The 14,239-nt window shown below is 38.7% G+C and overlaps 1 long non-coding RNA gene and 1 other non-coding gene across 2 annotated transcripts; both read left to right on the top strand.

Annotated features, from left to right (window-relative positions):
• The first annotated feature begins 689 nt into the window (after nucleotides 1–689).
• LOC103420913 (uncharacterized) lies at nucleotides 690–1,726 on the top strand. Its single transcript, XR_003766875.2, has 5 exons — nucleotides 690–817; nucleotides 956–1,060; nucleotides 1,155–1,250; nucleotides 1,342–1,436; nucleotides 1,550–1,726. It is a non-coding gene; the product is annotated as an uncharacterized lncRNA (long non-coding RNA).
• A 5,309-nt stretch (nucleotides 1,727–7,035) lies between these two features.
• LOC114819872 (small nucleolar RNA R71) lies at nucleotides 7,036–7,140 on the top strand. The gene has a single exon (XR_003767171.1). It is a non-coding gene; the product is annotated as a small nucleolar RNA R71 (small nucleolar RNA).
• Nucleotides 7,141–14,239: the final 7,099 nt, after the last annotated feature.

Genomic DNA, 14,239 nt, shown 5'->3' with positions numbered 1-14,239 from the left:
TGTCCATTTGTTCTAACGCTTAAAATACTCTATGGATATTAACTTAGGAATAATGAAAATTTTTAAACGGACACAACAATAAAAAAAAACTAAAATTTACTTTCCCACCCCCAAACTTATGTCACACTTTGTCCTCAAGGTGTGGAAAATAAAAGAAAAATGACAAAAAGGAAATAAACTTAAACTAACATATAAGAATTATAAAAGGGAAAATGAGGAACAAAACCAAAGAAAATTTTATATTACAACGGAAACGAACTAAATCTATGACTAATTAACAAAATAGGACAAAGACGTCAGGACAAAGAACATAATAAAGAACATGATATATAAAAATAAAAAATAAATAAATAATGAGACAAGAAAGCACCTGGGAATATGGACTCCATTGTGGCATGCAATTTGAAAAGTGGCGTGCTTTGAACATTGGATCCCCTGCGAAATGAATGGGACGCAGCTGGCATGCAAGGGGAAAGTGGCGTGCAGAGTTGTTGTCTGGCGCTGTCAATCAGCAATCACAGAGCCCAAACGGCTCTCTCCAAACCGTGCCCTAGGGAAACATAAAAAACAGATGAGGCGCACACGTGTCAGGCATCAAGAAGGGTAGCTCCATAGGATTCGAAATTAAGAGTGAAGATCAATCCATTTGCCCATATCTCTTTCTTTCTCGCAGACCCCATTTTGCTAAAATGAAAGGACCTCTCTGTCTCTCACATTTTTCTCTCCTTTCCTCAATTTAGCTCTGCTCTCTCTAGAAAGTCTGAAAATGCTTTTACTCTCTCCATGTCAAAGCAAGTCCTTCTTCCTCCCTTTGCAGGTAAAAACTAAGCCATGCCATTTCTCCTTTTGTTCGTTCAAATGTAAAGATGTAGCTCCATTTCTGCTAACTTCATCACCAAGAGTAACATGAAAATGTTTGTGACTGATGCATTTGATTGTTCTGTGTATGTCTCAGTTTCCTCGCAGATTGATGCATCCGTAGCCTTCCATAACCCAACAACAACGCACCTCCGTGAGTACCCCGCCGTGATGGAAAATCGGAAAAAACGGAAACCCAAAGGTAAAATCATCCTCCAATCTTGTGGTTGCAGTGTCCAATTTATTTGTTGGAGAGATCTGGAACAAACACTAACACCTGCATGTGGTTTTATCAGTGTGGAGAGCCCTAATGGTTTCAAATCCGAGACAACAACACAAGAACACCCCCGGAGTCAGCAGCTCAGCTCAACCAAGGATCTGCAAATGTTGAGGTAAAACCCGTAACCCTTTTTATTGATGGACTATGATCTGATACTTGAAAAATAACCCCTACTGTGACTGAAAAATAACACTCAAATCCAGCATACACCCGTGAGAAAACAAGCTTAAGCTGCCGGTCTAATAGTCCCAGAAAGCAAAATCAACAGCAACTGTCGCGGCCTCTGTATGTCATATAGGTACAGATCTCGTTCGTCTGCTTTTGCTAAGCTCAACATTTACAAGTTCAACAACAGTTCATTTGAATGCCATATGTAACCTGTATGTACTCATATTGTTGGTCTTTATGTAGGGGTATACGGATCCATGATAGAGCCAAGGACACAGAAGTAAACACACAAGAGCAACGGAGGAAAATAGCACAGGCCGCATGACCCAGATCGATGCATCTGGGAGGTAAAATTCGAATCCCTGCAAGTGTAGTTGTTGTAGATCTGGTAATAATATCTGTACTCAGTTCTGTGGTGTATGGATCGGTGATTTAATTGTGCTTCCTCCATGCATCGCAAAACTGAGCTGCAGAAATTAACTGCTCTAAATTCTGTTTATGTGCTGGATCTGCAACAATCACCCCCAAACTTGCATATGTGAATGGCTTTTTATGTGGACTGCTTTCAATTTCCAGCATAGTGTAGATGTGGTTGATGTGAACGATAGACTTGCTGCTGGGTGCAGGATTCCAGCATAGGACGCGTTTTATTTTCCACGTTCGCAACCTGCAATTAACCAATATGCGTTAAAAATTGAAAATAAAAATAAAAATAAAATGGGTAAATAAAATCAACTCGCAATCTTCAATTTTTTTTTTTTTTCGTTTTTTTTTTTTTTTTTTTCGTTTTTTATATTTTTAATGATTTATGTATGCTTTTTTTATTTTTTATAAATATATATATATATATATATATATATTATTGAGAAAATCAAACAAAAATTAAAATTAGGAAAGAGTTAGAAAAATTGGGTTGCCTCCCAAATAAGCGCTTTATTTTAAGTCTGTAGCTAGACGTTGCGGAAGTCTGGTGGTTAGATCACTGGTGCCTTCAGAGTCAAAGACTCGTATCCCGTATCAAATGGCGACTCCACGTATGGTTTCAGCCTGTGACCATTCACCTTGAATGTGTTGCCTTGAGCCCCATTAGATATTTCAACTGCCCCATGAGGAAAGATTTTAGTAACCAAATACGGCCCTGTCCAGCGAGATTTCAATTTCCCTGGAAACAACTTAAGCCTTGAACTGAATAGCAACACCTTTTGCCCTGGCTGGAATTCTTTGCGTAAAATTTGACTATCATGAAACGCCTTAGTTCTTTCCTTGTAGATACGAGAACTTTCATAAGCACCCCGACGAATTTCCTGCAGCTCATTGAGCTGCAGTTTACGTTGCTCTCCGGCTGAGTCATATGCAAAATTTAACTCTTTAATTGCCCAGTACGCCTTATGCTCAAGCTCCATAGGTAGATGACATGCTTTTCCATAAACGAGTCGAAATGGGGACATCCCAATAGGAGTTTTATAAGCTGTTCTGTAGGCCCACAACGCATCATTTAATTTTAAACTCCAATCTTTTCGTGTAGAACCAACTGTTTTTTCCAAAATGCGTTTTAATTCTCTGTTTGAAACCTCCACTTGACCAGATGTCTGTGGATGATAAGGTGTAGCCACACGATGATTAATCCCATATTTTGCCAACAAATTAGCAAATGGCTTATTAATAAAGTGCTTCCCCCCATCACTAAGAATAACACGTGGAATTCCAAAACGCGGAAATATAACCCCTTGGAGGAACCTCAGGACTACTGATCCTTGATTAGTTGGTGCTGCAATGGCCTCGACCCACTTAGAAACATACTCCACAGCAACTAAAATATATTGGTTTCCATGGGACGATGGAAATGGTCCCATGAAATCAATACCCCAAACATCAAATAATTCAACAATCAAAATACTTTGCTGGGGCATCTCATTCCTTTTGGACTGGTTGCCGACTCTTTGACATCTATCACAAGCCTTGCACCAATTGTATGCATCTTTAAAAAGTGTAGGCCAAAATAACCCACTCTGCAAAATTTTTTCTGCTGTTCTTTTCTGCCCAAAATGTCCCCCACAAGCAAAATGATGAGCAAACCTTAAAACGCTTTCCTGTTCAGCTTCTGGAATACACCTGCGAATAATCTGGTCTGGGCAATACTTAAATAGGTATGGCTCATCCCAGAAATAATGCTTCACATCAGATAAAAACTTCTTTTTCTGCTGAAATGTTAAAACTGGATGCACTACACCTTTAACTAAGTAATTAACAATATCAGCGAACCATGGTGTACGGAAATGGACTGCAAATAACTGTTCATCTGGAAAACTTTCCCTCAGTGGTAGGGAATCCTCTTCTGAAACTGTGGGAATAATCAATCTAGACAAATGATCAGCCACCACATTTTCACTGCCCTTTTTATCTTTGATTTCTAAGTCAAACTCTTGCAATAAAAGAATCCAACGAATTAATCGAGGCTTAGCATCTTTTTTAGACAACAAATATTTCAAAGCTGCATGATCTGTATAAACAATCACTTTAGCTCCAACTAAATACGAACGAAATTTTTCCAAAGCAAAAACAACTGCCAACAATTCCTTCTCTGTTGTTGCATAATTTAGTTGTGCATCATTGAGGGTTCGACTAGCATAATAAATAACTTGGGGAAGTCTATCTTTCCGCTGTCCAAGAACTGTCCCCACTGCATAATCTGATGCGTCACACATCAGTTCAAAAGGTAAGCTCCAATTAGGAGCTGCAATAATGGGTGCTGTAGTGAGGAGTGTCTTTAACTTCTTGAAGGACTCCAAACAAGCCTCATCAAAAATGAAAGGGGCGTCTTTAGCCAATAAATTACACAAGGGTCGGCTAATCTTGGAGAAATCCTTGATGAACCGTCTATAAAACCCGGCATGCCCAAGAAAAGATCGAACACTCTTAACAGTTGTCGGGGGTGGCAACTTTTCAATTGCATCAATTTTAGCCTTATCAACTTCAATACCCCTATTAGAAATCAAGTGGCCCAAGACAATTCCCTGCCTAACCATGAAATGACACTTTTCCCAGTTTAAAACCAGGTTGGTCTTAATGCATCTGTCCAGAACTAAAGATAAATTCTGCAAACATTGGTCAAAAGAATCCCCAAAAACAGAAAAATCATCCATAAATACCTCAACTACATGTTCAACTAACCCGGTAAATATGCTCATCATGCAACGCTGAAATGTAGCAGGCGCATTGCACAAACCAAAAGGCATTCTTCTATATGCGAAAGTCCCAAAAGGACAAGTAAAGGTTGTCTTTTCTTGATCCTCAGGGGCAACTGGAATCTGGTTGTACCCTGAATAGCCATCCAAGAAACAGTAGAAAGCACGACCAGCCAACCTTTCCAACATTTGATCAATGAAAGGCAATGGAAAATGATCTTTTCTAGTTCCCGCATTGATCTTTCTATAATCAACGCACATACGCCACCCAGTAGTCAAGCGTGTAGGCACAAGTTCATTATTATCATTTTTCACAACTGTAATACCAGAACGCTTAGGCACCACTTGAGTTGGACTAATCCACTTACTATCTGAAATGGGATAGATCATCCCAGCATCTAGAAGTTTCATAACTTCATTACGAACCACTTCTTTCATAATCGGATTTAACCGACGTTGTGCGTCAATGGCAGGTTTTACTCCATCCTCCATCAGAATTTTGTGCATACAAATTGTAGGGCTGATCCCTTTAATGTCAGCTATAGTCCAGCCAATTGCATCTTGATGACTCCTTAAAATGCGCAACAATTTATCTTCCTCTGTTGATGATAAATCAGCAGCTATAATAACTGGCAGCGAAGAATCTGCACCCAAGTAAGCATATTTCAAGTGTTCTGGAAGCACCCTTAACTCCAGTTTAGGTGGCTGTACCTTAGAAGGTTGCAATAGCTTTTTGGGTTCCCCCAAACTTTCAAAAACGTGCCTCCAACGTGGAGGTTGAAAAGGAACACTTTCCAAAGCTGAAACATACTCAAAAACCTCTTCATCTTCTGTATATTTATTCTCAAACCCGTGCAACACATTTAACAATGGATCAGATGTCAAACGTGACATAATTTCAGCATGTAATATGCTGTCAAGCACATCAACACGCATACAGTCATGCACATCACCTGGCCTTTTGGTAGCTTCAAATAAACTGTACACAACATATTGATCTTGCACTCTAAGTGTAAGTGTCCCAGCCTCTACATCAATTAACGTTCTGGCTGTAGCCATGAAGGGCCGCCCCAAAATAATCGGTGTTTGCATATCTTCATCCATATCCAAAATCACAAAATCTGCAGGAAGGTAGAGATTATCCACTTTAATAATTAGGTCTTCTATAATACCCCTTGGATAAGCAACTGAACGGTCCGCTAGTTGTAGAATAACTGATGTAGGCTTGATTTCTCCTTGTCCTAGTCTCTGAAAAACAGAAAAAGGCATTAAATTAATACTAGCACCTAAATCAATTAAAGCACGTTTAAAATGAGAATTTCCAATTGTGCATGAAATTGTAAAACTCCCTGGATCTTGTTTCTTTGGGGGCAATTTGTGAAGCAGAACAGCGCTGCACTGTTCTGTAAGAATCACTTTCTCAAAATCCACAAGCTTCTTTTTCTTTGTGCAAACATCCTTCAAAAACTTGGCATAAGACGGAATGTTTTTGATGGCATCAATTAACGGCAGATTTATCTGAACTTTAGACAAAGTCTTCATGAAATCTGTCAATTGTTGATCTTTAACTTTAGGCTTCAACCGTTCGGGATAAGGCATAGGTGGCTCATAAACAAGATCCTCAACAATAACTGCACTATTTTCGGAACTGTTCACTGTCTGTTCAGAATCTTTTGAATTGGCAGATTTTTCAACAATTCCCGAATCTGTTTTAGGCTGTGAAAACACCCGCGAATTTTGAATGCAATTTTCATCCCTGTTATCAAAGCTTTTTCCGGAACGTAGAATTCTAACTGCCTTGCAATCTGCACCTCCCCTAGGATTTGGTTCGGTTTGGCTGGGAAATGTACCTGGTGCCCTACCAGAAACCTGCAAAGCAATCTGCCCCATTTGTTTTTCCATGTTTTTCATTGATGCCTGCAGATTTTGAATTTCTTGAGTTGTGGTATTTGCCAATTTTTCAATCGCAACCTCCCAAGCAGCCTTAGGTGCAGCAGGTTGTTGTACCTGCTGTTGAAATTGTGGTCTAGTGTGCTGTTCCTTATCCCACCTTAGATTAGGATGATCTCTCCAACCGGGGTTGTAGAAATTAGAATATGGGTCATATCTGGGCCGCTGGAGATTGTTAAATGCATTAACCTGCTCTGCTGTAAAATCTGGTGAAACATCTTTATGTGGGCAGCTCATAAAATCGTGAGTTATCATGTTGCAAATGCTGCAGGCAGCTTGTAAGGGCTGCTTTACAGCAACTTGAGAACCTGGCATTCTTTGTAATAACATGTCAAATTTTGCGTCAAGCCTTTTCTCCATTTTTTCAATTTGTGCTGTAACATATGGAGAACCAGTAGACATCTCAAAAGCTGACCTAGATTGTGGCTGCTCCACTGCCCACTGCTGAGTATCTTCTGCCATTTTTTCAAATAACAAACACGCCTCTTGTGCATTTTTGTCTTTGTACGTACCTCCGCATGAAGCGTTGACAAGAGTTTTTGTAGTCATATTCAACCCTCTGAAAAATATGTGCATTTGATCAGTAGTGTTAATACCCGAATGTGGACATTTTCTAATCAACTCCTTAAATCGCTCCCACGCCTCATGAAACTCTTCATTTGGTTTTTGGGCAAAAGATAAAATCTGAGTTCTCATGTCAAGGGTCTTAGAAGCCGGATAATACTTGTTTAGAAATTTTTCACTGAGTTGGGCCCAAGTTGTAATGCTTCCAGATGGGAGTGTGAGGAGCCATCTCCTTGCCTGATCTTTTAAAGTGTATGGAAACAACCGCAGCTTAATAGATTCGGCTGAAAATCCCCTCACCAAAATGTTTTTGCAACCCATTAAAAATTCCGCAATGTGCATGTTAGGATCATCAGATGACAACCCATGAAACGTAGGTAGAATATTCAACATGTGCTGTTTTATTTCAAATGCAGTCCCTTCCTCCACTGCCGGATATGTGATGCAACTGGGTATATTTGTGGTATGGGCAGTTAGTGAATCACCCAGGGGCAGACCTGCCTCTGGAATTATAAACGCCATTTTTTCTTTGTTGTGCAGGTCCCCAGAAAAGACTGATTCCAGAAACCTCTCCTGCAGAGGACGAACCCGCTGCAAATGTTGTTCCCTGCGTTTCCTCCTTAAATGCTGTTCAAATTCTGGATCAAATGGAATCAATTTTTGCACTGTTGAACGGGTGCTGACCATGCACAGATTTCTGAAATCTGTACTGCTGTAATCTGTAAAAATAGATGAAAACGAAAATTAAATATTTTTTTTTTGTTTTTTTTTTTATATATGTATAAACAGCAATACTAATTGAAAATCTGATTCGTAGGGATTATTTTAAATAATCCCCGGCAACGGCGCCATTTTCTTGATAGGATTTTTACTGCTTATGTGAATGCGATAAAAACCTTCTATTTTACTTGCAAGAATCACAAGGTTATTGTAGTATAAACGGATCTCGCAAGGTCATTCTCCACAGGGATTATTAAATAATTCGAAACAAATCAGATTCCAATTAATGATTGTAAAGTAGAAATTTAGATGATTGATTTTATAACCTACTTAAATTAAAAACGAATTTAACTATTAATGATAAGACAATCTGCAATATTAGGACTAGAGAAAAAAACAGTTTTGAGAAAATCAAATTGAGAAGGCACTAGGGTTCCACCATCACCTAGTAATCCTATGAATTTTTACCCATTACTTATGATCTACACATACCACTTTGAAGGTTAGATTTTCCTAATTCATATTCTACTTGGAACCTCCAACGTAGAACGTATATCTAACATGCAACCCGTCCGGACGTTCGGATCAAATATGAACATGAAAGACTCATTATGCTTTATGAAAATCCTTTGAAAAACCATGCAATCCTTAAGACGTGATATTCATCCTAAGAGAAATTACAATTATTAATCACAAGAAGCCAGCGTCAATTTCAGGGAACCTTCCGACCAAAATTGCATCAAATTACTTTTCTAAAGATCCTAATGGTGATCAGGCATTACGACAATTAGATAGTTTTTATCCCGGTGATTAACAATTCAAAGTACGCATGCAATCGATCATAAGCAATTAAATAAAAATCACATATTCATGCTAAGGCTCAAGGCTTCGCCCTAGCAAAAGAAATTAGTTCCGCATATTCATAATTGAAATCATAGAAATATCTATTAAGAAAAGGATTGAAAACACCTTCAAGTAGAAAATCTTCAAAACCCTAGCACTTCTCTCTGTCTCCAATATTGCATAAAATAAAGCGTACCCTAAAACTGTAGACGGCTAAGCAATATATTTGCTAAGCCACCACCAAAAACCCTAGCCAACTAAAATTAATAAAAACCCTAAATAAAAATAGTAAAATTCGTCTAAAATCTGAACAACCACGTTTTGGCCCAAAAGCTGCTCCAAAACTGGCCCAATATAGCTGGATTTGATGTTTGGAATATTCTGAACACTTTTCCAGAAGGCCACGAACCCATCCGAGGTCATCTTGGGCTCCAAAAACGTCATTTAAGCCCAAAAACGTCACTTTCCAGCACTGCGCACTGCTTCTTTATTTCATCGCCAGAAAATAACTGCTTGGTGGAAAAATCCCAAATTTTGATACGATCAAGCTAATTGACTCACGAACGTCCTCCAATTGGAATTACTCCAAAATTCGTCCATTTGGTCCTGTTTTGCTCCAGAGGAAGTCGAAAGTCCTATATTGAAAATACAATTCAAAGTATCAAAATTCTTCCAATATATTAACCAAAATATACTAAGATTAGGGTAAAATATATAATATAAAATCTACTCATCAGTCAACAAAAGGTGTAAAGTAGGGGTAAGATAAGACAACACTTCAGTTGTCAGAAACTTTAATCATTTCCAACAACCCACTCTAATTTAACTTTCCTCGGTTGTAAGTGAGGAAAACACTATAGCCAAAAGGTTTGAGGTTCCTATGATAAAGTGTTTAGTCCTTGGTTGGGTAAATTCCTAATTGATAAACTTTGTAACTAAGTTTCTCAATGACGTCAGAAATGTTCGATATGAAGCAAGGAAAATTGGTGTAATACTAGGAAGTGGGTCGATGATGTACATCACTTAACAATTTGGTGGTATCCTGGTAAGATTGGGATACGACGCCAAAAGTATATGTCCTCGAAATGTAAAACATTACTAATCAACTCTACGACATGAACTAAAAGGTCCACATAGTTTCCTCGACACTTAAATCATTCTACAGTGAGACTAGTCGAAGAGGTTTCGTTTACCTAGGTAGGTGATAAGGTAAAAACAACCATGAGTTAACTATTCTAATACAAAGCTTGTTCCTAAGCTTCCACGCTCTTAGTTTATTCGGCTCAAGCGAAGTAGTTCATTGATGCTAGGAGGATTTGATGACTGCTTTTTGGATTTCTACTACTCCCAGGATATGACAACTTACACTCGCAAGCCTATTCTCACCCATTTAATAAGTATAACTATAAAAGCAAAATCTGGGAATTAGCGTTGGTCGAAAAATTCCAAGGCTGGAAAAAAAAACTTGCTAAAGATCTACTTTCAAAAAGGACTTTACTGAGAGTTGATCTTCCTCCTGAAGATCCAGCATGAACACAAGTACGTTTGAAGATATTAGTATTAACAGGGACCAAAAGTAATTATCCCTCAGATGATCTTTTGTGAAATGCTACCAAGAAATCAAGACTAGCTGAGACTTCCAATCTCAAAAGGATCAATACTAACGGCGAAAGAATAATGATAAAATTATTTGGTAAAATCTCTGGTGATACATGGTTATCAATACATTAACTTAGACCATCAACTTGCCTCAAATCTACACCTTTCCTCTACAAGGAAAATCTTCGTTTTAATTGTAAGGACATTGCCAAAATGATCTTCTAAAATGTCGTGAAGACAACATAACTATCCAAAACTTAGGAAAAGTTAGCATATTTTTCCATATTCGACAAGGTGGCAAGATTCGAACCTTAGACACAAGAACCAAGAATGCTTACATCACGTGTGTGATGGATGCAATACTACCCAAACTTATGCTCTGATACCAAACTGACACGCCCAGACCCGGAAAGTCAACTTGGACTCCAAATCGATTTGTGCTGGCCTACACCAAGAGGGTGACGAAGCCATAAAGTATAGTGATGTGGGAAAAATGTGAATAAATTTAAATCTAAAAGTGTTTAAATACGAGAGTACGTTGTGAGCGGAAATGAACCTATTTCACACGTGATGTCAGAGCATAAGTAAAGTACAGTAGAGTGGATTGAGAATCATACCATTGAAGATAATCTCCAATACCAAAATTTTGCCCCGAATCCTCGTCGATAAGAAAGCTTAGCTAAAAAACCTGAAGGGTGGAAACAAAGCAAGGGTGAGTGGCCCTGGAAATAAAATTTGAATAAAAACCTTCTAAATCATTATAATCCCTCGTTGTAACACCTGTATAGTCTAAAAAAAATCATACCACGTATCAATGTAAAATCAAAAGTATATCAACAGTAAATCCATTAATATACCACAGCATAGCATCTCATGAGCGATATAAATAATCATGTGCTCAATAAATCAATGCTAGCACATAAGTCGAAGTCACCTATAGTGACCTGTACGACTCATCCATATCTCATCAATCAATGCTAGCACATAAGTTGGAGTCACCTATAATGACCTGTACGACTCATCCATATCTCATCAATCAATGCTAGCACATAAGTCGGTGTCACCTATAATGACCTGTACGACTTATCCATATCTCATCAATCAATGCTAGCACATAAGTCGGAGTCACCTATAGTGACCTGTACGATTCATCCATATCTTATCAATCAATGCTAGCACATAAGTTGAAGTCATCTATAGTGACATGTACGACTCATCCATATCTCATCAATCAATGCTAGCACATAAGTCGGAGTCACCTATAGTGACCTGTACAACACATCCATATCTCACCAATCAATGCTAGCGCATAAATTGGAGTCACCTATAGTGACATGTACGACTCTTCCATATCTCATCAGTCAATGCTAGCACATAAGTCAGAGTCACCTATAGTGACCAGTACGACTCATCCATATCTCATCAATCAATTCTAGCACCTAAGTCAGAGTCACTTATAGTGACCTGTACGACTCATAAGAAACCTGTACAACAGTTTCAGAGTTGCCTATTCGTTGCAACTTGTACGACTATGTCGAAGTTGCCTATATAGCTCATCTACCAATTCCTGCACATCATTCGGAACCACATAATGTGGTTTGTATGACAGGCTGGGTATAAATAAATACGCTCCAAGTGCTTCAATCACGTGAAGGCTAGGCCCTGTCCTCGATGGAGCACTAACACTGAGGTGCAGAATAATGAGCATTAAATGCATAAAAACATAACCATACAAATTGAAATCACTGTCATCAACATGTACTCACCTGAAGCTTACCGGGACATCTGCAGCGTCATTTGGCATAACCACTTTAACGTCCCAACATTCTTAATCAGAACCAAGGTCTAAAATATCGATGATATCGGGAATATCGGTAGTCAAAAAACACCAAAATTTCGATGGAAATATCGGGATATTATCGATATCGATAAAAATTGAATAAAAACCATGGAAATTGTAAGAAAAACTTGGAAATTTTTATTGAAACTTTGCAGGATGTTTATGTAGTCAATTATCTATTAGTTTATACAAAAAATTGGAAGGAAATGCATTGCATGATTGATTTAACTGATTTAAGTTGATTATATAGCGAGCTAGCAAACATTGTGAGTGTAGAAAATATGTAGTAATTAATGAAAGAAGTTTAAACACACCATAATCATTTATATATAATGAATTAGTACAATATTTTACACTTTATCGAAATTTATCCTAGATAATAAATGTCACATCCTGGCCCGGGGATGACCACTTCCCGGGCCCGTTCCACCATCGTAGCATGATATTATCCGCTTTGGGCTTACCATTCCTTCACGGTTTTATTCTTAGGAACTCACGAGCAACTTTCCAGTGGGTCACTCATCCTAGGAGTGCTCTGGCCTCCTTCTCGCTTAACTTCGGAGTTCCTACAGAATCCGAAGCTGGTGAGCTCCCAAAAGGCCTCGTGCTAGGTAGGGATGCGAATATACATTTAAGGATCACTCCCTAGGCGATGTGGGATGTTACAATCCACCCCCCTTAGGGGCCCGACGTCCCCGTCGACACACTTCCGACCAGGGATTGGCTCTGATACCATTTGTCACATCTCGGCTCGGGGCGGACCACTTCTCGGGCCCGTTCCACCACCGTAGCACGATATTGTCCGCTTTGGGCTTACCATTCCCTAAGTTTTTATAGTTGTTTCGCATATAGGTGATACCTATCCCGAGGACGAGCGCATTCAAGGACATCACGGGGGTTACGACCCTTCGACATACCAGTGAGTTGGTAGTATTTTCTGTATTTACCTATATACTATTGATTTTCCCAGAAATTGAATTTAAATGAAAGTTTGTTTTAAAATGCCATGCATACATTATATGAATTGATAATTGTTGCATATATATGTTAAATGGTGTTGTGGACGCACAGGTGAGTATCAGGTGAGTTTTGTGTTAATCATGTGATTTATTGTGATGTGAATTGTATTGAAAGCTCAAACCTGCACCCTTGGTGTTAGTGCTTATATTATTCACCCCGCACCACACGCTCACCTTGGATCCAAGTAGGTGCATGTCGTACAGACCATTAGAGGGTTTCGACATGTCGTACAGACCATGAGAGGTGGTTCCGACTTGTAGGTGACTTTAGATTATTATACAGCCGTTGATGAGAGAAGCACTAGAGCGTATTGTTACACCATTCTTGTCGTACAGACTACTTTAGGTAGTTTCGATTTATGTGCAGAGTATTGCCGTACAGGTGACCGTTGGTGACTCCGGTTGGATTGGATATTGAGCTATAGAATTAACCGTACAGGACAGCTGCAGGGTCTCCGGTTGATTCATTATTTCACCTGTTATATTGATGCATTCTTATTCTGTTGTTGACGTTTATAGCATGGCATACTTTCTGGTTTTTGATAAAGATTGGTGATTTAAGATATTTGAAGAATTATATGCATATTATGTTATTTTCTAGGAAAGTATACAGGTTTTACAGCGAGAGGTTAGAAATGTTATTAAATGAAGTGTTTTCAAAAAGCTTTGTTTTACTGACCCACTCAATTTTGTTTTGCGTCCCTCCAGGTTCTAATTAGCAGTGTGGTGGCTCACGAGGATTCCCACGGCATTTTGATAGACTACATAAAAGTAGAACTCACCCTCGGGTGTTACATCTTAGTAATTGTATCTTTAAAGGTTCCGAACTGAGTCAATGGTTACGTCACTCTCACGTGACGGCCAGCATGCCCTCATTCGGGACGGGGTGTGTCAATAAATATTAGCTTGCAAGCCTTGCAGACATCTTAACGACCATATAAATATTACAGGCTGAATATGTAATCACAAACTTAAGACCAACAGATTGATTGATTGTTTTCATGAGTGATAATAAATGAGTTGCAATCCAGTTTCCTCAATTAAGTGGATAAGTGTGAAAATATTGCGCTTTCAATAAAACGATATTATCAGCAATATTTCACCGATAATATTGATATTTTAGACCTTGTTCACACCTAATATCAAATTTAAAAGTGATATGGGCAAGATTGCAAAAAGGGGGAAAATGCAAGGGTAAAATAAGGAACATATG

The sequence above is a fragment of the Malus domestica genome, chromosome 11 (assembly GCF_042453785.1).
Source record: "Malus domestica chromosome 11, GDT2T_hap1".
NCBI classification, from domain to species: domain Eukaryota; kingdom Viridiplantae; phylum Streptophyta; class Magnoliopsida; order Rosales; family Rosaceae; genus Malus; species Malus domestica.
Note: the sequence above shows the minus strand (reverse complement) of the source record. Positions and strands in the feature narration are given on the sequence as shown.